Below are 26,595 nucleotides of genomic sequence, written 5' to 3' on the forward strand. Positions count from 1 at the left end.
AATAAAAATCCATGGTAGGGGTATAGCATAGTTTGCATAAAAACTCAAAAGTCAATGGACATCTGGGTTGTTTCCTCCCTTTTGGCTTTGAATAATGCTTCCATAAACATTCATGAACAACTTTTTTTGAATATTTGATTTCAATTCTCTGGGATATATGTCTAGGAGTGGAAGTACTGCTCATGTGGTCACTCTAGGTTGAAATTTTGGTGGAAGTTCCAAACTACTTTCTAGAGTGTCCCCATCATTTAACATTCTCACCAGAAGTGTATGAGGAGTTCAGTTTCTGAATATCCTTATTACACTTCTTATTTTCATTTTTTAAATTAGAGCTGCCCTGGTAGATGTAAAGTGGTATCTCTTTGGATTTTCATGTTGATTTCTCCAATGACTACTGATGTTGAACATCTTCTCTTGCGTTCAGTGGCCATTGGCATTGAGAGAGCAGTGGATCTGCACCATGAGAGCCCCACCATGAACCAGGTGGCAAAACCATGTAGCCTCTTTGGACCTCGATTTCCAGGCACAATGAGTAGTTATTAAGTCTGTGTTCATGCAGGGAGGAGACACAGAAAAAAAACACTTTGACTTGGATCTCTGTGTTGAGAAATCAGATCAGATCAGTTGCTCAGTCATGTCCGACTCTTTTCGACCCCATGAATCGCAGCACGCCAGGCCTCCCTGTCCATCACCAACTCCCAGAGTTCACTCAGACTCACGTCCATCGAGTCAGTGATGCCATCCAGCCATCTCATCCTCTGTCGTCCCCTTCTCCTCCTGCCCCCAGTCCCTCCCAGCATCAGAGTCTTTTCCAATGAGTCAACTCTTCGCATGAGGTGGCCAAAGTACTGGAGTTTCAGCTTTAGCATCATTCCTTCCAAAAAAAATCCCAGGGCTGATCTCCTTCAGAATGGACTGGTTGGATCTCCTTGCAGTCCAAGGGACTCTCAAGAGTCTTCTCCAACACCACAGTTCAAAAGCATCAATTCTTTGGCGCTCAGCCTTCTTCACAGTCCAACTCTCACATCCATACATGACCACAGGAAAAACCATAGCCTTGACTAGGCGAACCTTTGTTGGCAAAGTAATGTCTCTGCTTTTGAATATGCTATCTAGGTTGGTCATAACTTTCCTTCCAAGGAATAAGCGTCTTTTAATTTCATGGCTGCAGTCACCATCTGTAGTGATTTTGGAGCCCAGAAAAATAAAGTCTGGAGAAATAGCCACTACTAACTAGAGTGAAGGAAAAGAAACTCACGGAGGAATCTAGAGGGTAGCTGAGATCCAGAGCCCAGGGGCTGGTCAGGTACTTCCACCTGGAGAGGACATGGACACTCCCTTCCCTTTCCACCCTCAACAAGGTGGGAAAATCGTAGCAGGGCATGAACCCTCCCTTCACTCCTTAGGAGTTGAAGGCTGCAGTGTTTTGTGTAATTTCCTGTGTTGACCTAAAATGCATGGAGGCATTTAACCACCAAAATGCTGCAGGTTACTCATGCTCCTAGAGACAATCTTTATTTGTATCAATCTCCCACTTTCTAAGCTCCACTAACACCTCTGTAAGGAACAGAGGTGGACACAGAGGTATCCGGTGGACACAAGGCCAGATTTAACATCTGCCATCTCTGAGTGGAGGCATTATCTGTTATCTTCCTTTTCTTGTCTGTGCTACACGTGTCTCCTCTGCCTACTAAGTTATTTCAGTTGTATCTGACTCTTTGCGACATCATGGACCTTAGTCCGCTAGGCTCCTCTGTCCATGGGATTCTTCAGGCAAGTATACTGGAGTGGGTTGCCATTTCCTTCTCCAGGGGATCTTGCATACCCAGGGATGGAACCCCGATCTTCTGATTTGCAAGTGGATTCTTTACTGGTGAGCCATGGGGAAGCCCATGTCTCCTTTATTTGAATGTTATTTCACTAGAGGAGAATGTTCTTTTCTTCCACAGGAAAAAAATTAGACAAGGCACCCGTCAGGCAGGAGAAACATGTTTGTCACTGTGACTCTTTAGGACCCAGGACGTCCCCCCAACCAAGGCGGTGTGGACACCACCTGAGAAAACGCCAGGAAAACCTGCTTAAGAGGCAGCAGCTCCCTAACAGGCCCATGACAAAGAGTGGGAGGTGACAGAGGCCAAGGAGTTTCTGCTCTTGGGACACTGCCTCTCACCTAAGGTCAGAGTAATTTAAGTAATAATAACCTCAACTATATGAAGGATACAATAAAAGACAAAGAGGGACACAATAAAGGACAGCAATGGTACGGATCTAACTAAAGCAGAAAGGTGGGAAGAATACACAGTAGAATGATTCAAGGTTCCCCTGTCTGGAGGGGGTCTTATCCTTTGGTTGTTATTTTCATAGGCACTAAACACAGAGTTCAGAGTCCATTGGAAAGGTGGCTGAGCATGATCAGCATGAACAGGCCTAAGATGGAGTCCAGGCCCTATGAATTCCTTCTTCAGAACAGTAAAACTTCCGTTTTACCGTTCATTCACTTCTGTTGTTGGAGGCAGGGACCCTACAAGGGGGACAAGGTGGCTCTCGCAAGGTGTCCTATCACTTCCCCAATCTCACCTCTTGCACTGGCGGTTCCTGCTAGAGGCTGTCTCAGCCCTCCCCTGGGCGGGGCCAACAGCGAGGAACCCAGATTCCCATGCCCTCTCTCTTAAGCGCCCTACCTCCAGAGCAGACGCCCACAACGGGGGGGCGGGGGTCGTATTCGCGGGACAACGCAGGCGACGCTTTACGGCAGGGGTGAGGCGGGGGTGGGTCGCAGTCCAGCCTCGCTGGCTCCGGCGCGAAACTGAGGGGACCGAGTCTTTCCCGCTGAAGCGTGGCGTAAGCCACGTTGGTCCCCTCAGCCTCCTTCGTGTCCTTTCCCTGGGGCAACGCGGGGTGACACGGGGCCGGGACCGGCACCCTTTCTGGCCGGAGGGACCCTCCCCATCCTCTAACGTCTGAGCAGCCTGTACCCTGCGTGCAAGGTAGGCCAGTGTTGGCTGCAGCCCGGCCGGCCTGGGGGAAGCGGAGACGGGCAGGGAGGCGCCGCGTGGGCCGGGCCGTGGTTTGGCGTTTAGCCTGGGCTGGGTGAGCGTGGGCACCGGGATTGTATTGCCGTCTGTGTTCTGTGCCCTCGCGACAGTAGGGAGAGGGTCCAAGTAGAGCCCCTCGGGCCTCCCGGTCGATGGGCCTGGAAGCGGTTCCCAATGGGCTGTGGGCGGGGCGGGCCGGAGGAGTGTGGGAGGCTCGCCAGCTGCTTCTCCCTTCCTTCCCATTTACGTGGCCGCCCTGGAGTCCTCTTCATCGAGTGAGATTGACGTGCTGCCCACGGGGACTGGGCATCTCAGAATGCATCCCTAGAGAAGTAACATTTCCTTTCATGAGTTATTGACCTAAAAAAAAAGAAAAAAACATGTAGCTCCATTCTCACGTATCACTGAACCACGTGGAAGAATGTGCTGTGCTTAGTCGCTCAGTCGTGTCCGACTATTTGCGACCCCATGGACTGTGCCCGCTAGGCTCCTCTGTCCATGGGATTCTACAGGCAAGAATACTGCAGTGGGTTGTCATGCCCTCCTCCAGGGGAACTTCCCAAGCCAGAGATCGAACCTGGGTCTCCCGCATTGCAGGCAGATTCTTTACCGACTGAGCCACTAGGGAAGAGAGGGCAATCGAAATAAAAGGGTCAGGGATTTTCATGTAAAGGATTGTACATTGTTTACAGTGGGATTATAAGCATTTCATGGGTAAAGGGGTTTTGGGGCCACTTGAGACAGTTCTGGAGGTGAGGGATTGTCAGGTAATACAGGCCCATCCGAAAGGTCAGGTCTTGGTTGGGAATTCATACTTTGTATGAAATTATACCATAGTGTAGTTTTTGTTTGTATTTCCTTTATATTAACATGTTATATAATATATATTCATATATGTGGCTGGGGAATATTTTTATATATTTAAGAGACTTTTGTGGCTCTTTTTTGTGATCTATTAAGTCTTTTTCTCTTGGTTGTTACTGTCTCTAAACGGATATCTAGAAGCTAGTTCTCTATATGTTAGAAAGACTACTGAAGTGAATTAAATTTTTTTCCCGTTTGTCAGTGCTTTTCTAAGTTAGAGTATGCTTTTGTTATTGTTAGTATGGTAAACTTTATGTGTTCACATTTATCTTTTTTTTTTAACGGATTTTTGAGTCATACGTACAATAGGCTTTTCTTGCTCCACAGCTATAAAGGAATGTTGCCCATTATTTCTGCAAATAGTTGTATGGTTCTGTGTATTGTCCGTTTAATTCTTGGATCCCTGTACAGCTTATCCTGGTTTATTGTAAGAGGTGTGGCACTATGAGCCTATTCTAAATGGGTATCACTTTGTTCCACAGCTGACTGTGCTCATTGATTTGGGAGGCTGCCTCATTGTATACTCAATTCTGGTATGTTTTCAGGTCTGTTCTTGAACTTTGTGTTCTACTATATATTTTCACGTATGGTATGAGTAGTTCTCGCATAACATGGCTATTCATTGTCATAACTCTCTTGGATATCCCTGCCTACTTATTTTGCCTGTGAACAATGGAAAATAACTAAGTGTTGAAAAGCCTTTAGATTTTCTTTGAGATTCGAATGGATTGCTTGATTTACTGATGAATCGATATGTTCTTGAGCCTAAGTGTCTTTATTTGAGAATATAGTACATCTTTATTCTTGCTTGAGTCTACTTTTCTGTCTTACAGGAATTTTAAAGTTTTCCTCCTGTAAATTTTCGTATTGTGTTTTTACATTATTATTATTATATAAGCTTATACTCTTTTGTCATTGGTCACTTAGAACCCTGTGAACGTTACTAGCTGGATATTTATTTATGAAATTGGCTTATAAAAATCATCCATAAGGCACTTAATTGTTAGCAATTTTATTAACTTTCTCAGTTTTACTGAATGGTATAGTATCGTGTTCTAATCAATGATTTGAAAGAAGTCTGGAGCCACATAAACTTCCTACCCAAGGCTGTAAACAAGGTGTGCCTTTTTGACCAAAGTTAACACCTGGGCATATAAAAATACACCCTATAGACCACCTGCTTGAGGTCCCAGATGTCTTTCCAAACAGGAGGACCTTGAAATCAGTTAGAAACAAGGAATTAGGCACTCAGTTGATTATTATGGACAAGAAGTATTGATAATAGACTTTGATCCAGTGATTCCAGAAGAGGATGAATATCTCAATAAATGTATAATGAAAGCATAGAGACAGCCTACTCAATGCATCACAAGATGGGCTAAGAAACTCTGGAGACTAAGACCCAGACATTAAAAAGGTCCAAACAAAATAACCTTGATATATTTGCATTACCCTTCCTTTGCATTGCCGAGAAAAAGGGGTAAAAATCTTCTCTATTGAAACAAATTACCAAATACTGGTGATTTTCTTCTTAAAAGACTTCCATTAATATTATCTGTTCTTTTATGATACATAGACTCTACGTTAGTGATTAGGGGTGGATTGAGGGGGAAAACATAAAATATTTTCAAACAGGAAATGCTAGAACCTTGCATTACCTAAGGATGGGGCTTTTGACACTCATTTAGAGGAATTTGTATTTAATTTCTGGCACTGTGTTAAACAGTGGTAAACAGAGTGACCCTGCAGCAACTCTGGTTCCTTTGCTGTCTCTGACATGAACCTACCTTGTCTGGATGGACCATGTGTACAACCGTCAGGCTGGCATTTCTGTGACTCTAGAGACAGTACCTCAGCTGCAGTAGTAAACGGGGTAGGACCATGCATGGTGCGTCTCCTGAGGTCTCTTGCACTGCCCCAGTGCTAAAGGCACAGGTACGGAAAGGGGATAGGTTCAGATCTACTGCTTCCTTCCTGGATGAGGATCCTTTGCTTTTCTTGTCAGCAAGGCAGGCCGAGGACCCAAAAGGGATAAGGCTCCACTCATTGACATATGGAAAGGCTCCCCAAATGTGGCCAAGACAGTGAGCTGCCATGTTGGAGTCAATTTGGACAAGGGTTGGACAGGTTTTTTCCCCCTTGCATAGGGCAAAGGGACACGTCTTAGGGATTGGGGGGTGGGGTGGAGAAGGGCAGGATGGCATTTTTGTGCACTGCTGCCATTGTGAGGAACTCATCCTCACATCCCATGCACACTGTACTATCTTTTAGAAACTATGCAGAATGAAGTCAGAGTCCCAGGCAGGACAAGGGACCAGCTCTGCCTCCACACCCCCAGGGTCCAAGCTTGGCCCGGCCTGGTGAAGTTTAGGCCAAGAGCAGCCGAAATTGGGAAAATTCCAGGCTCCAGGAAAATAACCAACTGTGCTACCACATAACACATAGCCAGAGGTGAAGTCATTGGACCCTGGTGGCTACCGTGTCTGGGCGGGACTAGTGGAAACTGCTGTTTTGCAATGCCCAGTGCTGCTCTGGACTGACCCGTGTGTGCCACCATCCACACCTGAATCCCCCTGAGCCCCTGTAGGAGAAGAGCCAGGTCCTTGGTGGCCATCCATCCATTGTCCGACCAGAGAAAGTTGACATCAACTGTTGACACCCGTCCAGTGCCTCTGGGCTGCCATCCTTTGTGTCCCTCTGTGACCCATGAGAATGGGGCTCTCCAGCCACTGGCCAGGTGTGACTCGATCTGTCTGCCCACACTCAGGATGTTTCCCGATGTCTTAGGCAGATGTAGGTGCTAAAGACACTGCTGCAGGTCCACTGCTGGGTGCCTGCATGGGGAGTCTTCGCTCTTTTGTGATGAGGGCAGACTGAAAGGACCCCATGGAGACCAGGCCCGCAGACTGGAGCGACAGACATTGAGGCACGCCCTTCTGTAGTGGCCACGCTGTTGAGCCATCTCTCTTTGGCCAGGTTAGACAGGGCTTGACATTTCTTTTTTTTCTCAGCAAATGGCAGAGGGAAACATCTTAGGGTGAGGGAAGGGGAAGGGCAGGTGGCCATTTCTGGTGCACTGCTGGCATCAACAGGACAGCGGGTCCACCAAATCTGTGAACCCTGAACTGTCCCTTCCTGTGTAGGAGTTTTAAGGGATTGAAGGGACAAGGGACAGTGGCCTCCAGGAAGTGCAAAGCTCTGCAAGGGAGGTGTGAGAAGCAGGCCCCAGGGCTGGGTGGGGCCGTGGAAGCTCCAGGGACACCACCAGGACAAGGGGCACGGCCAGGGTGACTGCCCTGTGGGGTACAGGAAGTGGAGTCTCCATGGACCCTGGTGGCCACCATGTCTGGGCGGGAGCAGAGGAAGCTGCTCTGAAGGAACCCAGTGCAGTGCTGCAGACATTGGCCCACATGCCCCTTCCCCAGGGAGCCAGAGCAGGATGGGCCTGGGTGGGCCCAGAGTCCCAGAAGCCTCTCTCTGGGCCGCTATGTGGCCCAGGCAGAGACCACCCTGGACAACTGGAATTCCGCCGCCATCAGGGGCGGAGGCAGGCCTAGTGACCTTCTGTCCAGTGCAGATGACATGTGGATCCTGGCTACCCAGTGCCAAAGGAACCCGAGGCCCAAGGATAGCCCCCAGTCAGCCTCCAAAGGGAACAGTACTCGCCGGACACAGGAGGCACCGCAGAAGGCGCCCTTGTTCTAAGCCGAAGAATCTCATTGGCAGGTGCAATGTCATCTTCCAGGGTGTCCAGCATTCTGGCTCTGGCCATTCTTGTCCCCAGGTCTCCCAGAGCCACGTCCCAGAGAGCAGAAAAGAGCCCAGCCAAGTGGATCCCCAGGCCACGTCTTTGCAGGCTTCAGCTTTCTCCTCAAAAGGCCCTGAGCCTCAGTTCAGCGATGAGAGGAGGGCAGGCCCTACCTTCCATTCAGCTCCGGCTCTCCAGGTCTCAACCCTATGCTTGCACCCGCAGCCCAGGCAGGACATCAAGAAGAAGAGGTCTGAAGAAGCTGCCTGAAACTCACCCCTATTGGACTGAGAGAAACGCCTCCTGCTTCCCTCTCTTTCAAGACCACCACTCTTCCAGCTTGTCTGCCAAGGCCAGGAGTCTGGTCCATCCTGCCAGGCACAGGGCTCTGCCTTCTAGTCCCCGGCTGACCCAAAATGCCACTTCTGGAGCAAGCTCTGGGGCGGCTCATGCCTGCCCTTTACTTGGCTCTAACCTGCCTGAGGGGTGGGAGGTGGGGTGGTTTTGTGGTCAGGGACAGGGCTGAGGGGGGATGGCTTCCAACTGGAAGGAAATTTCCATGCGGGAACACTACCTCTTCCAAACATACCCCCTCGCTTTCACCCCTCCTCGAAGGGTGCTGAATCCCACCCCATGCCCCTTCTTTCACACTACTGAATTGCCCGAAATGTTGTCAGGAGAGGTTATGTGGGCAGAGCCTCCCTTAGGACTGGTCCCTGACCAACCTATAGGGTCTGATGGGTCAGCTGGCACAGGTGGTCTCCTTGTGCCCCTGTGCCCAGGACCAATGTCTGCACATGCAGAACACGGACCCCTCGTGAAAAATTACAGCAGTCCTCCCCAAGAAAGGACCTGGGTCCTCCACGGTGGGGCAGTGGGGGCGAGGCATAGGGGTTCACCTGGCAGCACAGTTCCATTTCTGAAATAGAACGGCAAGGAAAACAGACCTGGATCCCCTCGCTGGCTGCAGACGGTTTCACCCAACTCAGCTTCAGCATACCGCTCTGGGGCCAGTTTCATCCCACCATGAGTGGGTCTGGATACCCTGTGTCATAAGGCAGAGGAAGGATTTCACGGGATCCTGTGGGGCATGGGACCCAGACTCTTTGGCACAAGCAAATGTACACAAAAACTCAACTCCAACCCGGACATAAAGTGCACGTGCATTTGTCTCAGTCTGGGACCAAGCCTTCATCAGGCAAAATTCCACATCTTGTCTGCTGGATGTTTGTCCCTGACAGGGTGGCCACCTCTTCCCCTTTTGGCCTTGTCCATGGTGGCCAGGCACAGTGCCTCTGCCTGGGCAACAGTTCCTGGGTCGCCAGTGGCCCTGAGACCTCAGGGACCCCACTGGTGTACCTCCCTCCTGCAGGATGGCCGAGGATCCCCTGGCCACAGGCCCTGGGCTGGAGCGTCTGCTCCTTGTTCCTGAATATGGCAGCTGCTGAGGTCAAGCCCCCAAGGGTCTGGCAGCCGTGGGCTCCTCCGTGGGAGAGCCAGGCCCCAGAACACCACTGCCTGTTGCTTCCACACCTGCTCTGGAGGGGTGCCCGGCAGCCAGGTTCACCCAGAATCCTCTGAGCACTCCAGACACCCCCTTGCTCCCCTCAGAGGCCTTCCCCAGCAGGATCCACAGCCAGGGCCTGGAGGCCAGGCTCAAAAATCTTCCACTTGATGGTGTTGCAGAAACAAGTACTCAAAAAATCAAGCACCACACTTGCAGAGTTGGAGAACTCAGGTTTATTATGCCGGTGGACCCAGAGGAGTTAACATTCCAAGCTCTGAGCCCCGAACAAAGGGGTTACAGAGTTCTTATACACGAACAGGCATGATTAAGCGGGTTTGTGGGTTTGCAGGGGCTGGGTGATTGCAAACAGCAGGACAAGGGTGAGTGAGATAAGCTTCAGTTCCTAGTACTGTGAGTTCCCACTTTCTGAGACCTACATGATCCAGACTTTGCAAGGAGCAAGCTGAGTTACAGAGGCAGGAGTAGGAGGTTTTGTAAAATTTTAACCTTTCCTCTTAAATGGCACTGTTGCTGCAGAAATGCCATCCACCCTCTGGAGCATGGCCTCTCCCTCCGTACTTTGCAGGTGAAAAAAAGGCCCATGGAGGCCCAAGAGTCTTCCAAGTGGTCCACAGGAATTTTGTGAAAAGAGGTGTCTCCTTTGGGGGCTGCTCCTTGAGAGTAAGAACATATCTAAAGGTGAAAGAGGAAAGGAACAGGCCACACTGACTCCATCTTGAGAAGGAAACTCCCTCTTGCATTCTTGGTGAACTCTGGACTATATGCCTGGTAGCCATGGATACAACATAGGTGCAGCCGAACAGGCCTCCCGAACTGATAAACACCAGATTCCATACCAAGATTTCCTGTCGCCAGAAAGAATGTAATAAGCCCCTATGTATTCAGTCACCTTTGTAATCTTTATGGCACCCATTGGTGTAGGCTACAATATATAACCAGCTGACCCTTCTGATTATGAAACATGACTGTAACTTGATTGTATCTCCCTTTAACATTCTGCAGAGTAGGACTGAGCAATTTGGGGATGTGGGCTTGTGCATGTACACTTAGGGTATATAAGGTTTTCACAAAAATTGGTCGGGGTCCCTGGCTAAAGAGGAAACTCTGCCTCAGACCTGCCATTGTGATAAACTGCACTCTGCTATCCACATTGTCCTTCTGAATGACTTTGCTTCCCGGAGCATTTGGCTACAACAAAAGGATGTGCAAAGGAAGCCATCCATCTCTGGGTCCATGTCCACAGCACTCTAGGAGATTCTGAGTCCACATGGCCTGATCCCCATTTCTTGGAGAGTAGGATGTGATGGATTCTGTCACTTTGTTATTATTGGTCAGGATTAGGGCCAGAATTCCCTTGATGATTTACATAATTAGTGGTTCGTTAAAGACCTATGCTTTTTGGAATGAATCCAGGTTCTAGCCATGCATACAAAGGGTGTGCTCCTGTAATATGGATCCTTTTGGAATATGTGTAGAGATTGGTCCCTACAGAGACTCTTAAGTGGCTCTGTCGTGTTTTCTAACTTGTTTCTAGCTATGTGACTGAGAGTGCTGAACAAACCCCAAACTGTCATTTATCCCTTTTACCAGGACATTCATCCCTCATGGGAATCAATAAATTAAAAGTGGGAGAATGTGTATCTGTGGATGCAGGGCTAACAGGTTATTTCAGGAACTTCAGGGCCACTATTTCAGGTAAGCAAAACGGCTCATTGTGTTAAACCACAATCCTCAAACCCAGCAAAGTACTCTAGGAAATGATTAAATGGTCACAGTGGGTTACATCACAGTGGCTTTACAGTATAAAGTTCAGGCCATCTGTACATTTACTTTTCCTAAGGGTAGGTAGTGTGGCTGGATCTTTTTTTTTTTTTTAATGAAACAAGAAGATTGGTATGTTGTTATGTTTTGGTTCTTATGTTTTTCATGTTCTTCATGTTTCATGAAGGATATTGATCTGCATCAGTGGGCAAAAGTATTCAACAGTATTTTCTTTCCTTTTCAGGAACCAGTTTGGTAATAAAATCAAAGCATGTGATCAACAGCTCGTACATTATATTGGTGTGGACCCAGAGAGCAAGCACAGATGAAGAGCAGACACTGACCTCACAGTTCTGACAGGTATGTCATACAGTCCTCAGTTGTGCTTTGATTGTTTCCTCTTTCTGTAGAGTAGGCTCCTCTCTCAAGGCAAGTGTCTCACTCAATTTCCTCAGGTTAGTGTCTGGTTAGTTGCGTTTTCAGATATACTTAGTCACTATAGTTGTTCATATTAATGATCAGAGGAGTTCTGCATGTGGGGTTCAGATATCAAACTATTCGTAAGTTCCAACAGCCCTGAACTCAGTTAAAACTCAAAGCCAAGAAAAGGCCAGTATTTTACTGGTGCAGATTTCAGACGTCTGATAGGTATGGGGTAAAAAAAAAAAAAAAAAAAAAAAACAACCTCCCAGGTGTTTTGTGTTTTACTCCTTTGCCTTTTACAAAGATGATTTTCTGAAGTGTTTTAGTGGAGTTTATACTGGTGCCATGGAGGTGTGTTGTTAATGCTAACACTGAGCAAAGGCAAGGTTACTTCAGTAACCTGAGACCTTTTAAAGCTATCAAAGTAGACCTCTTGCATGAAGGGCAAGGATTCCCTAGCCAGAGGCCGTGGGGCAGGAGCTTCAACTCCTTGTTCCTGAACATGGCCACTATCGAGGCCATGCCCCCAAAGGCCTGGCAGCCAGGGGCTCCTTGGTGGGCAAGCGAGGCCCCAGAACACCACTACCTGTTGCTTCCACACCTACTCTGATGGAGTGCCAGGCAGCCAGATTTGCCCACAATCCTCTGAGTAACCCAAACCCTCCATTCGTCTCCTCACAGGTCTTCCTCAGTAGGATCCACAGGAAGGGACTGATGCCATGCTCCAAAAGCTCCTGCTTGATGGCACTCTTGCGCCAGAAATGCCAATCACCCTCTGGAGCTGGGCCTCTCTCTCCACCCTTTGTGTATCAAAAAAGGCCCATGGTGGCCAAAGAACCTTCCAAACCCTCCAAACTATGTTAGCTCCAATGGAGTGTTGGGAGAAGAGGTGTGTCCTCCTTTGAGGTCTTCTTGGCAGTAATAACATACTGAAAAGGACATTCAGAGGAGCCCTCCATCTCTGGTTACATGTCCACAGCACTCTAGGATTTTCTGAGTCATGTGGCCAGGCCCCTCTTTCCTGGGAACCAGGATGTGATGTATTGTCAACTTTGTTATTATTGGTCAGGGTTATGGCCAGAAGTACCTTGATGATTCACCTACTAGGGATTGGTTGAAGACCCTTGTCACTTCAAACAAATCCAGGTTCCAGCCATGCACACAAAGCGTTGCTCCTGTAATAATGGATCCTTTTGGAATATGAGTAAAGATTGGTCCCTACAGAGCATTCTTACTTAAGTGACTCCATCTAGTTTTGGAACTTGTTTCTAGATAGGTGACTGAATGAGAGTGCTGAATAAACCCCAAACCATCACATGTCCCTTGTGCGAGGGCACTCATCCCTCATCAGTTCAGTTCAGTTGCTCAGTTGTGTCCAACTCTTTGTGACCCCATGGACTGCAGCATGCCAGACTTCGCTGTCCATCATCAACTCCTGGAGCTTGCCTAAACTCATGTCCATCGCATTGGTGATGCCATCCAACCATCTCATTCTCTGTCATCCCCTTCTCCTCCTGCCTTCAAGCTTTCCCAGCATCAGGGTCTTTTCCAGTGAGTCTGTTCTTTGCATCAGGTGGCCAAAGTATTGGAGTTTCAGGTTCAGCATCAGTCCTTCCAATGAATATTCAGGACTGACTTCCTTTAGGATGGACTGGTTGGATCTCCTTGCAGTCCAAGGGACTCTCAAGAGTCTTCTCCAATACCACAGTTCAAAAGCATCAATTATTTGGCACTTAGCTTTCTTTATAGTGCAACTCCCACATCCATACATGACTACTGGAAAAACCATAGCTTTGACTAGATGGACCTTTGTTGGCAAAGTAATGTCTCTGCTTTTTAATATGCTGTCTAGGTTGGTCATAGCTTTTCTTCCCAGGAACAAGCATCTTTTAATTTAATTGCTGCAGTCACCATCTGCAGTGATTTTGGAGCCCCAAAAAATAGTCTGTCACTGTTTCCATTGTTTCCCCCATCTATTTGCCATGACGTGATGTGACTGGATGCCATGACCTTAGTTTTCTGAATGTTGAGTTTTAAGCCAACTTTTTCACTTTCCTCTTTCACTTTCCTCAAGAAGCTCTTTAGTTCTTCTTCTTCGCTTTCTGCCATAAGGGTGGTATCATCTGCATATCTGAGGTTACTGATATTTGTCCTGGCAATCTTGACTCCAGCTTGTACTTCATCCAGCCTGGCATTTCACATGATGTACTCTGCATATAAGTTAAATAAGCAGGGTGACAATATACAGCCTTGATGTACTCCTTTCCTGATTTGGAACCAGTCTGTATTCTATGTATAGTTCTAACTGTTGCTTCTTGATCTGCGTACAGATTTCTCAGGAGGCAGGTCAGGTGGTCTGGTATTCCCATCTCTTTAAGAATTTTCCACAGTTTGTTGTGATCCACACAGTCAAAGGCTTTGGCGTAGTCAATAAAGCAAAAGTAGAAGCTCTTCTGGAACTCTCTTGCTTTTTCGATTATCCAGCGGATGTTGGCAATTTGATCTCTGGTTCCTCTGTCTTTTCTAAATCCAGCTTGAACATTTGGAAGTTCTCAGTTCTCAGTAAACTGGGAGAAAGTTTCTGTATCTGTGGATGCAGGGCTAACATTATTTATTTTAGTAACCTCAAGGCCAGTAGTTTAGGTAAGCAGAAAGGCTCATCAGTGTTTGAGCACAAGCCTCAGTCCCAGCAAAGTACTCTATGAAGTGACTAAATGGTCACAGTGGGTTACATCACAATAGCTTTGCAGTACAAAGTCAAGACTATCTGTGCATTTAGGCTTATTTCTCCTAAGTAGTGTTAAGAGGAAAAGTTAAAATTTTACACAACCTCCTGCTCCTTCTGCCTCTGTAACTCAGCTTGCTCCTTGAAAAGTGTGGATCACTTAGGTCACGTAGTCTCAGAAAGTGGGGACTTATAATACTAGGGACTGGAGCTTCAGCTCCTTGTTCTTGAACATGGTGACTGCCAAGGCCATGCCCCCAGTGGTTTGACAGTCATAGATTCCTTGGTGTGCAATCCTGGGCCCAGGCAGGATGACCTATCCCTTCCACACCTGCTCTGGAGGCATGTCCCACAGGGAGGTTTGCCCAGAATCCTCTGAGTGTTCTGATACCTCCTTTCCACCCCTCACAGGCCTTTCCCAGCAGGACCACAGGCAGGGGTGGGAGGCCATGTTCAAAACACATCCGCTTGATGGCACTGTTGCTCCAGAAATGCTACCATTATCTCTAGCATTCTCTCTCCCTCCACCCTTTGTGGGTCAAAAAAGGCACTTGGAGGCCCAAGAGCCTACCAAGCCCTACTAGAGGGTTGGCTCTACTGGAGTCTTGCAAGAAGAGGTTATTCTTTGAAGTAACTAAATGGTCACAGTGGGTTACATCACAATAGCTTTGCAGTATAAAGTCCAGCCCATCTGTACCTTTAGGCTAATTTCTCCTACAGATAGGTAGTGACTGGCTGGATTTTTCTTTTAATGGAACTAAAAGACTGGTGCGTTATTTTATTTCTTGCTTTTCTTGCTGAATTCCTTTGGAGGGAAGTTAATTTGCACCTGTGGCAAATGTATTCAACAGTATTTTCTTTCTTTTTAGGTTCAGTCAGAAAAGCAAAGGGCATGATTAGCCTTGGTGTGGTCCCAAAGTACAAACAGAAATGAAGAGCAGACACTGACTTCACACTTCTGATGGTTATGTAATACAGCCCTCAGTTATGTTTTGATTCTGTTGTCCCTTCTGTACAGTAGGCTCCTCTCTCAAGGCAGGTCTCTCACCGAATTTCCTCTGGTCAGTGTCTGGATAGTAGTGTGTTCTGGTACTTCTGCTCAGTCCTGTCCAACTCTTTGTGACCCGATGGACTGCAGCCCACCAGGATTCCCTATCCTTCTCTATCTCTCAGAGCTTGCTCAAACAACTCCTGTCCGTTGTGTTTGTGATGCTATTCAACCATCTCATCCTCTGTTGTCCCCTTCTCCTCCTGCCTTCAATCTTTCAGGTATACTTAGTTACTATAGTTGTTCATTGTAGTGATGAGAAGAGTTCTGCCTGTGTGATTCACATATCAACCTATTTGTAAGTTCCAACACCCCTGAACTCAGTTTAAAACTCAAGCCCAGAAAGGCCATTAATTTACTGGATCTAACTTCACACATCTGATAGATATGCAGCAGAACTCCCATGTGTACTTTGTGTTTTACTCCTTTCCCTTTTACAAAGATGAGTTTCCTAAGTGTTTTAAAAGAATTTATAATGGTGCCATGGAACTGCGTTATTAATGCTATTAGTGAGCAAAGGCTTTGACTGTGTGGGTCACAATAAACTGTGGAAAATTCTGAAAGAGATGGGAATACCAGACCACCTGACCTGCCTCTTGAGAAACCTATACGCAGGTCAGGAAGCAACAGTTAGAACTGGACATGGAGCAACAGACTGGTTCCAAATAGGAAAAGGAGTACGTCAAGGCTGTATATTGTCACCCTGCTTATTTAACTTCTATGCAGAGTACATCATGAGAAACGCTGGGCTGGAAGAAGCACAGGCTGGAAACAAAATTGCCAGGAGAAATATATGCAGATGACACCACCCTTATGGTAGAAAGTGAAGAACTAAAGAGCCTCTTGATAAAAGTGAAAGAAGAGAGTGAAAAAGTTGGCTTAAAGCTCAACATTCAGAAAACTAAGATCATGGCATCCGATCCCATCACTTCATGGCAAATAGATGGGGAAACAGTGGCTGACTTTATTTTTCTGGGCTCCAAAATCACTGCAGATGGTGATTGCAGCCATGAAATTAAAAGACGTGTACTCCTTGGAAGGAAAGTTATGACCAACCTAGACAGCATAAAAAAAAATAATAATTAAAAAAAAAAAAAAAAGCAGAGACATTACCTTGTCAAGAAAGGTCCATCTAGTTAAGGCTATAGTTTTTCCAGTGCTCATGTATGGATGTGAGAGTTGGACTATAAAGAAAGCTGAGCGCTGAAGAATTGATGCTTTTGAACTGTGGTGTTGGAGAAGACTCTTGAGAGTCGCTTAGACTGCAAGGAGATCCAACCAGTCCATCCAAAAGCAGATCAGTCCTGGATGTTCATTGGAAGGACTGATGTTGAAGCTGAAACTCTAATACCTGGCGTGCTGCGGTTCATGGGGTTGCAAAGAGCCGGACATGACTGAGAGACTGAACTGAACTGAGTGAGCAAAGGCAGGGTTACTTCAGTAACCTGAAACCTTTTAAGTCTATCAAAATAGCATGGTATTTTCACAAACCCTAGAGCTAGGAAGGATTTTGAGGTGATCTTGTTTATCCCCTGGGTTGCTAAAGGAAAAATCTTCTGTCTTTCTATGCTGGAATCTCTGAAGAACGATATGAAACTTCGCATGTGAAATGTACTTTGTTATATAGCCCCTTCTAGTTAAGAAACTTTGTTTATACCTTATTGAAATTTCTGTTGAGAAGGTTCCAGCAGAAACTCATTTGTCGTTTCTTTGTAGGAAGAAAACTATTTCTGTCAAATGCCTGTTCTGTATTATTATTCTGGTTATAACACAGGGTAGACTCAGTAATATGAAAGAGGAATAGGTTATTATTTGTAATTGTAATATTAGGTTGGTGCAAAAATATTTGCACTTTTGCATTGTTGAACTTTGCCCTTTATATTGGCACACATTGTTTAATAAATGTGGTTATGTTATACATCATTTTAATGTACATTTCTTGCTTTTTTGTGCTAATGACTTATGTTTATTTTATATTTATGTCCATTTTATATTTATTTATTTCAGTCTAGGAAAATGTTAGACAAAAGGAGAATTCAAACAATTTTCTTATTTAGGTTCAAAATGGACTTCTCATGTTCAAATATGCTCTGAGAATGAATATTTAGCCAAGAATACTTTTTACTTCACAGACTCTAAAGACAAATATAGTTAGCAGTGTATATCATTTGTAGAAATAAACGATGCATATATACATAGCTTTCTAAAATGTCTGACTTGAGGTGACATTTGCAAGAAAGGGCAAAGAAGATGGAAATATTATCTATATGTAGCTAGACTTAAGCTGTGTTCAGTATAAGTATTCTGGCTTGTTTGAACCTATTTAGAGGAGTGATTAGGTAAAACTGGGACAGGATTCACCAGATCAATGTCCCTTTTAAAAGAGGAAAAAAATCCTGGGTTCTACACCCAGAACCCTATAAATTTGACTGGCCAAAGACAATTATGAAGAGAAAAACAAATAGAAGTTTATTAACATATGTACTGCTCAAGTAAATATGGGAGTCTTCATCAGTAACCCCTAATCCCACTTCTGGATATATATCTGAAAGAAAAGAAACTATTATCTTGAACAGATACCTGTACTCCCATGTTCATTGCAGCATTATTTACAATAGCCAAAACACAGAACCAACATAGGTGTCTACTGTGGGGAGAATGGATAAAGAAAATGTGATATAGGGACTTCCCCAATAGTCCAGTGTTTAGGACTCTGCACTTTCACTGCCAAGGGCCTAGGTTCAATCTTTGGTCAGAAAACTAAGATCCCACAAGTTGTGTGGTGCCCCCCTCCAACAAAATAGCAAAGACAATGTGATACACACACACACACACATACACAATGAATTACTTTTCAGTCACAGAAAAGAAGGAATTCTACTACTTGCAGCAACATGGATAAATCTTGAAGGTGTTATGCTATGTGAAATAAGTCAAAGACAAATAATATACTTCTTTATATGTGGGATCTGCTAGGGACAGGGAAAGTACGTGAAAATGGTCATAAAGTGCAAATTTCTTCTTATAAGAGATGGATTAATAAGTGCTGTAGATTTAATGTAAAGCACAGTGAAATTTTTGTACACTTGAAAGTCGCTAACAGCAAATCTTAGCTAACTATGTGAGGTAATATTAACTAATCTTATTGTGGTAATCACATTGCAGGATATATGTATAGAGATCATCATAGTTGTACACCCACACAGTGTTAGAAGTCAAAGTTAAATAAGAGTTCCTCTTCCTTTTAAAGGAGAGACACGTTTTACAAATGAAAATTTCCCTTATAAATGGAAATTTCCTTTGTAGAAGGAAAGCTTGTGCTGTTTTTGGAGCTTTTCATGTGTTGGGGCCTTCACCTGAAAATATTACAAAGAGGCAGGTTTTGGGGTGGCATACTCTTAACCCCTATTCAGATGGGTGTCTTTTACCTAGCACCCATATTTTAACTTCTCACCTTCACTCTCGTAACTTTCTATACAAGTGTTTCAGTTAATCATCATAAAGCATATATCATTCAACACTCAGATTTTGGGGAGCATCTCATTTTGGATGCTCAATTAAGGTTGTACAAAGATTCCAGTTTGTATTTTGTACAGTGCAACCTCTTTTCAAGGTTATACAGTTAAGAAATGAACTATCAGAGTTTTTTAAAAAATTTAATACATTTTTAGTAGTTTTAGGTTTACAGAAAAATGAGTGGAAAGTACAGAGAATATGACCGTTTGCCTACTCCTCACTCCAGCTTCCCTTCTTAACAGCTTCTGACAGTGTTACACATTTGTTACAACTCTAGTTTGTAATGAACTCTAGTTTACATTGGGGTTCAATATTAGTGTCACACTTCTATGGGTTTTGACAAATACATAATGATATATGTCCACCATTGTAGTACATTAGATAGACTCTTATTGTATTAAAAAAAAAAATCCTGTGTTCTACCTATTCATCTCTCCATCCCTCTGTGGAATCCTTGATAACCACTCATCTTTTAACTGTCCCTAGTTTTTGCTTTTTCTTGAATATCATACAGTTGGAACCTTATCAGTAAATGTTCCCCCCCCCACCAGGTTGGCTTCTTACACTTAGCAACGTGCATTTAGGATTCTTCCAAGTACGTTTGCAGCTTGATAGCTCCTTTTATTCCACACTATATTTGTTCATCTATTCACCGACTCAAGGACATCTTGGTTGCTTACAAGGTTTGGAAATTATGAAAAAAACTATAAACATTTGTGTACATGTTTCTGTGTGATTGCCAAACTTCCAAAGTGTGGGAAATAAAGCCCACTGGCCCAAACCAAAAGAATGGACTTGGAGACACAAGGTGCAGTGGGAAGCAAGGCTTTAGTGAAGGTCTTGCGAGATGAGGTGTCTGGTGGGCAGGCACACCCAGGGGCAGTTACAACAAGCAATTTGTTTTCTAGCACACAAGTCCCTTCCCCAGTTTCTCACTGGCTGAGTACTATGGGGTAGATAAATATTCTTTCCAGAGGTTGCCTAAGTATATTTCCTTCATTATGGGCTGGCCCTTTCTTAACAACTTGTTTTCACTTTTGCTCACATTTATTACTGTTCTTATGTTTTGAATTCACCAACAGAAGGAGCCAGCACGAAACCCTGAGCATCCCACTTTCCCTTTGTTTGAGTGCTAGTAAATTTTCTTTTTTCCTCAAAGATAGCTACCCTTCAAAATAGACCACAATAAGTTTTCATTTATTACATAGAGTGGTTAGAATATTTTGTATTCCTACTGGCAATGAATGAGTTTGTCTTGATTAACAACTTCATTAACATTTGGGGTTGATGTCATTTTTTCCATGAAGTCAGGGGCATATTTCACCTTGCTACGACTACCACCAAGAGTCCTCCACCCACACCGCCACAGGGGTACTTTCATAAAAATAACCAACACCTCTTTGAAATTAAGACTGTCAGAAACCTCGGGAGGTAAAAATGGGCACTTATTGAATATATAGTATATATAAAAATTTCCTAAAACTATGCAGACATTTATAGTGATGATAATTATAACATCTCTACACCTATTCCAAAAGGATTCATATAACACAAGCGCACACTTTGTATGCGTGGTTACAACCTGGATTTATTCCAAGTGGCAAAGGCCTTCAACCAAAGCCTAATTATTACAGCATCAAGGGAATTCTGGCTTCAAACTTGACCAGTAATAAACTGACAGAACATATCACATAGTGATCACTAGAAAACGTAGGGTCCAGGCCATGTGGACTCAGAATCTCCTAGATTGCTATGAACATGGACTACAGGTGGACAGGATGCTTTAGATATCCACAAAGGTATGACCTTACTGCCAAGGAGAAGCCCCCTAAGGAGGAGACACCTCTTTCTTCAACAATCCATTAGAGTGATGCCCCGTTACAGCACTTAAAAGGCGCTTGGGCACAACCAGAGCCTTTTTTCACCAACATAGGGCGGAGGGAGTGGCCCAGCAGGAGAGGGCAATAGCGTTTCTGGGAAAACAGTTCCATGAAGGGGAAGCTTTTTCAGCATGGCATGCAGGCCCTTCCTGTGAATCCTGCCAGAGGAAGGCCTGTAACAGGAGGAAGTGAGGGTTTCCAGCACTCCGAAGATCCAGGGCGAACCTGGCAGCCTGCCACCTCACCAGAGCAGGTGTGGGAGCAACAGGTAGTGGTGTTCCGGAGCCTGGCTTCCCAACCAAGGAGCCCCTGGCTGTCAGGCCCTTGGGGGCGTGGCATCAGCAGTGGCCATGTTCAGAAACAAGGCACTGAAGCTCCTGCCCCTGGCCACCTGGCCCATCCTGCAGGAAGGCTACTTTTGATAGGTTCAGAAGGACTCAGGTTGCTGAACTAACCCTGCCTTTGCTCAGTCTTAGCATTAAGGATGCACCTCCACGGAACCAGTATAAACTGGATTAAAACACTTTGGAAAATCATCTTTCTGAAAGGCAAAGGAATAAAACACAAAGTACACCGGGGAGTTCTCTTCCACACCCATCAGACGTGTGAAATCGGCTCCAGGAAAATAATGGCCCTTGCCGGGCTCCAGTTTTAGTTGAATCAAGCAGGGAAAACTTTTCTGATCATAATGATGATACAGCTGTAGCGACTAAGTCTACCTGAACACGCTACTCATCAGACAGTAACCCAAGAAATTCGGTGAGGGACCTGCCTTGAGAGAGGTGCCTACTGTACAGAAGCAGGTAACAGAACCAAAGCACCACTCAGGGCTGTATTATGTACCTACGAGAAGTGTGGAATCAGTGTCTGTTCTTCGTCTATGCCTCAACACTGGCTCCACACCAAGGCAACGTAGGAGCCGTTGATCACACTCTTATTATTTTAGCAAGGCGTGACCTGGAAAGGAAAGAAATACCGTTGAATTCCTCTGGCACAGATGCAGATCAACATCTTTCAGTAAGAATTCAGTTTGAAAAATATAAGAAACAAAACAAAACAGACGCCAGGCACCTCCTAGTTCCATTAACAGAAAACAAACAAAAAAACACGCTCAAACTGCACTACATACCCTTAGGAGAAGTCAGCCTAAAGGTCCAGATGGTCTGGACTTTATACTGCAAACCCACTGTGATGTAACTCACTGTGACCATTTAGTCGCCCGTACAGTCACTTGCTGGGACTGAGGTTGTGGTTTAACATGCTGATGACCTTTCCTGCTTACCTAAACTACTGGCCCTGAGGTGTGTGAAATGAATAACCTGTTAGCCCTGCCTCCACAGATACACAAATGATCTCCCGCTTACCACCTACTGATTCCCATGCGGGATGAGCGTCCTGGCACAAGGTACACACGACATTCGTCTAGGGTTTGTTCAGCACTCTCAGTCACCTAGCTAGAAACAAGTTACCAAAGTGGACGGAGCCACTTAAGTAAGAATGCTCTGTGGGGACCAATCTCTACACCTGTTCCAGAAGGATCCATTATTACAGGAGCACACACTATGATGCTTGGCTAGAACCTGGATTTATTCCAAGTGGCAAGGGTTTTCAACCAAACCCTAATACGTGAATCATCAAGGTAATTCTGGTCCTAACCCTGATCAGTAACAACAAAGTGAGAGACTCCATCACATCCCGGTCCCCTAAGGAAGCAGTGGCCAGGCCACATGGCTCAGAGTCTCAGAGACTGCTGTGGACCTGGACCCAGAGCTGGACGGCTCCTCTGGATGTCCTTTTCCTTAAGGGCTTACTGCCCAGGGGAGTCCCCCAAAGAGGAAACACCTCTTCCCCCAACATTCCAGTGGAGCCAACCCAGCTGGGAGGGTTTGGAAGGTTTTTTTGGCTACCGTAGGGCTTTTTCAACATGCAAAGGGTGGAGGGAGAGGCCCAGCTCCAGAGAGTGGTTGGCATTTCTGGAGCAACAGTGCCATCAAGCGGAAACCTTTTGAGCATGGCGTGCAGGCCCTTCCTGTGGATCCTGCCAGGGGAAGGCCTGTGACGGGAGGAAGTGAGGGTTTCCAGCACTCCGAAGATCCAGGGCGAACCTGGTGGCCTGCCACCTCACCAGAGCAGGTGTGGGAGCAACAGGTAGTGGTGTTCCGGGGCCTGGCTTCCCCACCAAGGAGCCCCTGGCTGTCAGGCTCTCGGGGACGTGGTGTCGGCAGTGGCCATGTTCAGGAACAAGGTGCTGAATCTCCTGCCCCAGAGCCTCTTGACTGGGGATCCTTGCCCTTATGCAGGAAGGCTGGTTTGATAGGTTTAAGAGGTCTCAGGTTACTGAAATAACGCTTCCTTTGCTCAGTCTTAGCATTAAGAACACACATGCATGGCACCAGTATACACTCGATTAAAACAGTTCAGAAAGTAATATTTGCAGAAGACAAAGGAGTAAAACACAAAGTACACCTGGAGTTCTATTCCATACCTATCAGAGGTGTGAAATTGGCTCCAGTAAAATACTGGTCTTTTCTGGGGTTTGAGTTTAAACTGAATTCAAGGTTCTTGGATCAAGGTTGTTGATATTTGCATCCCCCAGGCAGAACTCTTCTGATCATTATGATGAACAACTGTAGCAATTAAGTATACCTGAACGTGCTAGTACCAGACACTGACCCAAGGAATTTCTGTGAGAGTCGTTCCTTGAGAGAGAAGCCTATTGTACAGAAGTGGGTAAAAGAATCAAAGTACAACTGAGGGCTGTATTACCTACCTATCAAAAATGTAAAGTCAGTGTCTGGTCTTCGTCTGTCCTTGCACTCTAAGTCCACAGCAAAGCAATATATGAGCTGTTGATCATGCCCTTTGATTATCTTACCACGACCTGCAAAGGAAAGAAAATACTGTTGAATACCTTTGCCTCAATGCAAATTACTTTCCTTCAGTAAGAATTCAGCATGAAAAATATGAGAAATAAGACAAAAAACACTTCAGTCTTTTTCTAGTTCCATTAAAAACAAAAAAATCCAGCCAGTCACTACCTATTCTTAAAAGAAATAAGCCTAAACATACAGATGGTCTGCACTTTGTAGTGCAAACCATCTGTGATGTAACCCACTGTTACCATTGAGTTACACCATACAGTAATTTGCTGGGACTGAAGCTTGTGGTTTAACACAATGATGAGCCTTTCTGCTTACCTAAACTATTGGCCTTGAGGTTCCTGAAATAAATAACCTGTTAGCCCTATATCCACAGATATACAAAATGTTCTCCCACATTCAACTTTTTGATTACCATGAGGGATGAATGTCCTGGCACAAGGGAGAAATGACAGTTTGGGGTTTGTTCAGCACTCTCAGTCACCTAGCTAGAAAGAAGTTAGAAAACTTGATGGAGCCACCTAAGTAAGAATGTTGTGTAGGGAATAATCTCTATACCTATTCCATAAGGATCCATATTACAGGAACACAGCCTTTGTATGTCTGGCCAGAACCTGGATTTATTCAAAGTAGCATAGGTCTTCAACCAGCTGCTACATATGTAAATCATCAAGATTAATTCTGGCCCTAACCCTGACCAGTAATAACAAAGTGACAGAATACATCACATTCCAGTCACCAGGAAATGGGGATCCGACCATGTGAACTCAGAATCTCTTAGAGTTCTATGGACATGGACCCAGAGATGGATGGCTTCCTTTGCTTTTCCTTATCTGTGCATTCTTACTGCAGAGCAGAAGAGGAGACATCTCTTCCCACAACACTCCAGTGGATGGCTTGGAAGACTCTTGGCCCCCATGGGCCTTTTTTTACCTGCAAAGGGTAGAGGGAGAGGCCAGGCTCCAGAGTGTGGATAGCGTTTCTGAGGCAAGAGTGTCATCAAGTGGAAACTTTTTAAGCCTGGCCTCCTAGTCCTTTGGTCAATATTACAGGAAATGAGTCCTGAATATTCATTGGAAGGACTGATGCTGAAGCTGAAACTCTAGTACTTTGGCCACTTGATTCGAAGAACTGACTCATTGGAAAAGACCCTGATGCTGACAAATATGAAGGCAGGAGGAGAAGGGGACAACAGAGGATGTGATGGTTGGATGGCATTACCAGCTCGATGGACATGAGTTTGGGCAGACTCCAGGAGTTGGTGATGGACAGGGAGGCCTGGTGTGCTACAGTTCATGGGGTCTCAAAGAGCAACTGAAGTGAACTGAACTCCTGGTCCTGCCTCTGGATCCTGCTGGGGCAGGCCTGTGATGGGAAGAAGGGAGGGTTTGGAGCACACAGAGGATTCTGGGAGAACCTGGCCATGGTGCACCCCTCTAGAGCAGGTGTGGAAGGGACAGGCAGTGGTGTTGAGTACGGGCTAGCAGGCTCACCAAGGATACCAAGGAGCTGAAACTACTGCCCCAGGGCCTCTGACCAGGGGATCCTCACCTGTCCTGCAAGAGCAAGGTCCCCCAGTGTAGACCCTGGGGTCTCAGGGCTACTGGGGATCCAGGATCTATTGCCCCAGTGGAGGTGCAGTGCCTCGCCACCATGCACAACGTCGTAAGGAGAAGAGGTGGCCACCCTGTTAGGGGTGAACATCCAGCAGACAGGATGTGGAATTTTGCCTGATGAAGGCTTGGTCCCAGACCCAGACAAATGCACGTGCACTTTATATCCGGCTTGGAGTTGAGTTTTTGTTTTCTTTAGCTACTGGCAAAAAGAGTCTGGGTCCCATGCCCCGTAGGATCCCGTGAGGCCCTTCCTGTACCGTATGACACAGGGTATCCAGACCCACTCGCGGTGGGAAGAAACTGGCCCCTGAGTTGGGCGTCACCATCCACAACCAGCGAGGGGATCCAGGTCCATGTTCCGCCTATATTACCGGACATTACCTCACCTCTAGAATTGTCTCAAGTGGCCCCAAAACCTTTTTACCCATGAAATGCTTATAATCCCACTGTAAACAATGCACAGTCCTTTACATGAAAATCCCTGTCCCTTTTATTTCGATTGCCCTCCTTCCCTAGTGGCTCAGTCGGTAAAGAATCTGCCTGCAATGCGGGAGACCCGGTTCGATCCCTGGGTTGGGAAGATCCCCTGGAGGAAGGCATGGCAACCCACTATTCTTGCCTGTAGAATCCCATGGACAGAGGAGCCTAGCGGGCACAGTCCATGGAGTCGCAAAGAGTCGGACACGACTGAGCGACTAAGCACAGCACATTCTTCCACGTGGTTCAGTGATACGTGAGAATGGAGCTACGGTGTTTTTTTTTTTTTTTTTTTTTTTTTTTTTTTTTTTTTTAGGTTCAAACACTCATGAAAGGAAATGTTACTAATCTAGGGATGCATTCCGAGATGCCCAGTCCCCGTGGGCAGCACGTCAATCTCACTCGATGAAGGGGACTCCAGGGCGGCTACATAAATGGGAAGGAAGGGAGAAGCAGCTGGCGAGCCTCCCACACTCCTCCGGCCCGCCCCGCCCTCTGCTCACTGGGAACCGCTTCCAGGCCCACTGGCCGGGAGGCCCTAGGGGCTCTACTTGGACCCTCTCCCTACTGTCGCGAGGGCACAGAACACAGACGGCAATACAATCCCGGTGCCCACGCTCACCCAGCCCAGGCTAAACGCCAAACCACGGCCCGGCCCACGCGGCACCCCCTTGCCCGTCTCCGCTTCCCCCAGGCCGGCCGGGCTGCAGCCAACACTGGCCCACCTTGCACGTAGGGTACAGGCTGTTCAGACGTTAGAGGATGGGGAGGGTCCCTCCGGCCAGAAAGGGTGCCGGTCCCGGCCCCGCGTCACCCCGCGTTGCCCCAGGGAAAGGACACGAAGGAGGCTGAGTGGACCAAGGTGGCTAAGGCCACGCTCCAGCGGGAAAAAACCGGTTCTCTCTGAGCTTCGCGCGATAGCTGGCGAGGTTCGACTGCGACCCTGCTCACCATTGCCGTAAAGCGTCGCCCGCGTTACCCTGCCAATACGACCCCATTCCCCCGCCGCCGCCCCGGCCCACCGTCGTGGGCGTCTCCTCGGAGACGCAAGGGAGGTAGAGTGCTGAGGTGGGAGGGGCTGATCCTCGCCCCGCG

General features: G+C 46.3%; 1 protein-coding gene and 1 long non-coding RNA gene across 14 annotated transcripts in view; one reads left to right on the forward strand and one right to left on the reverse strand.

Moving 5' to 3' along the window:
• Positions 1–2,707: 2,707 nt before the first annotated feature.
• SLC6A14 (solute carrier family 6 member 14) overlaps positions 2,708–26,595 on the forward strand; it is a 434,305-nt gene continuing 410,417 nt past the window's right edge. For 2 of the 4 annotated variants that reach the window (XM_044937352.1, XM_044937354.1), the window contains exons 1-2: positions 2,708–2,987; positions 11,181–11,296. The gene's annotated coding sequence lies outside the window, so the exon portion shown is untranslated. Of the gene's footprint in view, positions 2,988–4,381; positions 4,433–11,180; positions 11,297–26,433; positions 26,556–26,595 lie in introns of those variants that run through there. The other 2 variants (XM_044937355.1, XM_044937356.1) reach the window with 2 other exon arrangements.
• On the reverse strand, positions 9,494–26,551 carry LOC102402312. 10 transcript variants are annotated; one of them, XR_006548809.1, is made up of 4 exons: positions 26,226–26,445; positions 23,299–23,409; positions 21,372–21,485; positions 9,494–9,847 (listed from the first exon to the last, which is right to left on the reverse strand). It is a non-coding gene; the product is annotated as an uncharacterized LOC102402312 (long non-coding RNA). The 10 variants fall into 10 exon arrangements; XR_006548807.1 differs by having other exon boundaries at positions 9,494–10,020; XR_006548808.1 differs by lacking the exon at positions 9,494–9,847 and adding an exon at positions 19,769–20,701 and having other exon boundaries at positions 21,376–21,485.

Source organism: Bubalus bubalis, chromosome X (genome assembly GCF_019923935.1).
Source record: "Bubalus bubalis isolate 160015118507 breed Murrah chromosome X, NDDB_SH_1, whole genome shotgun sequence".
In the NCBI taxonomy this organism is placed as follows: Eukaryota; Metazoa; Chordata; class Mammalia; order Artiodactyla; family Bovidae; genus Bubalus; species Bubalus bubalis.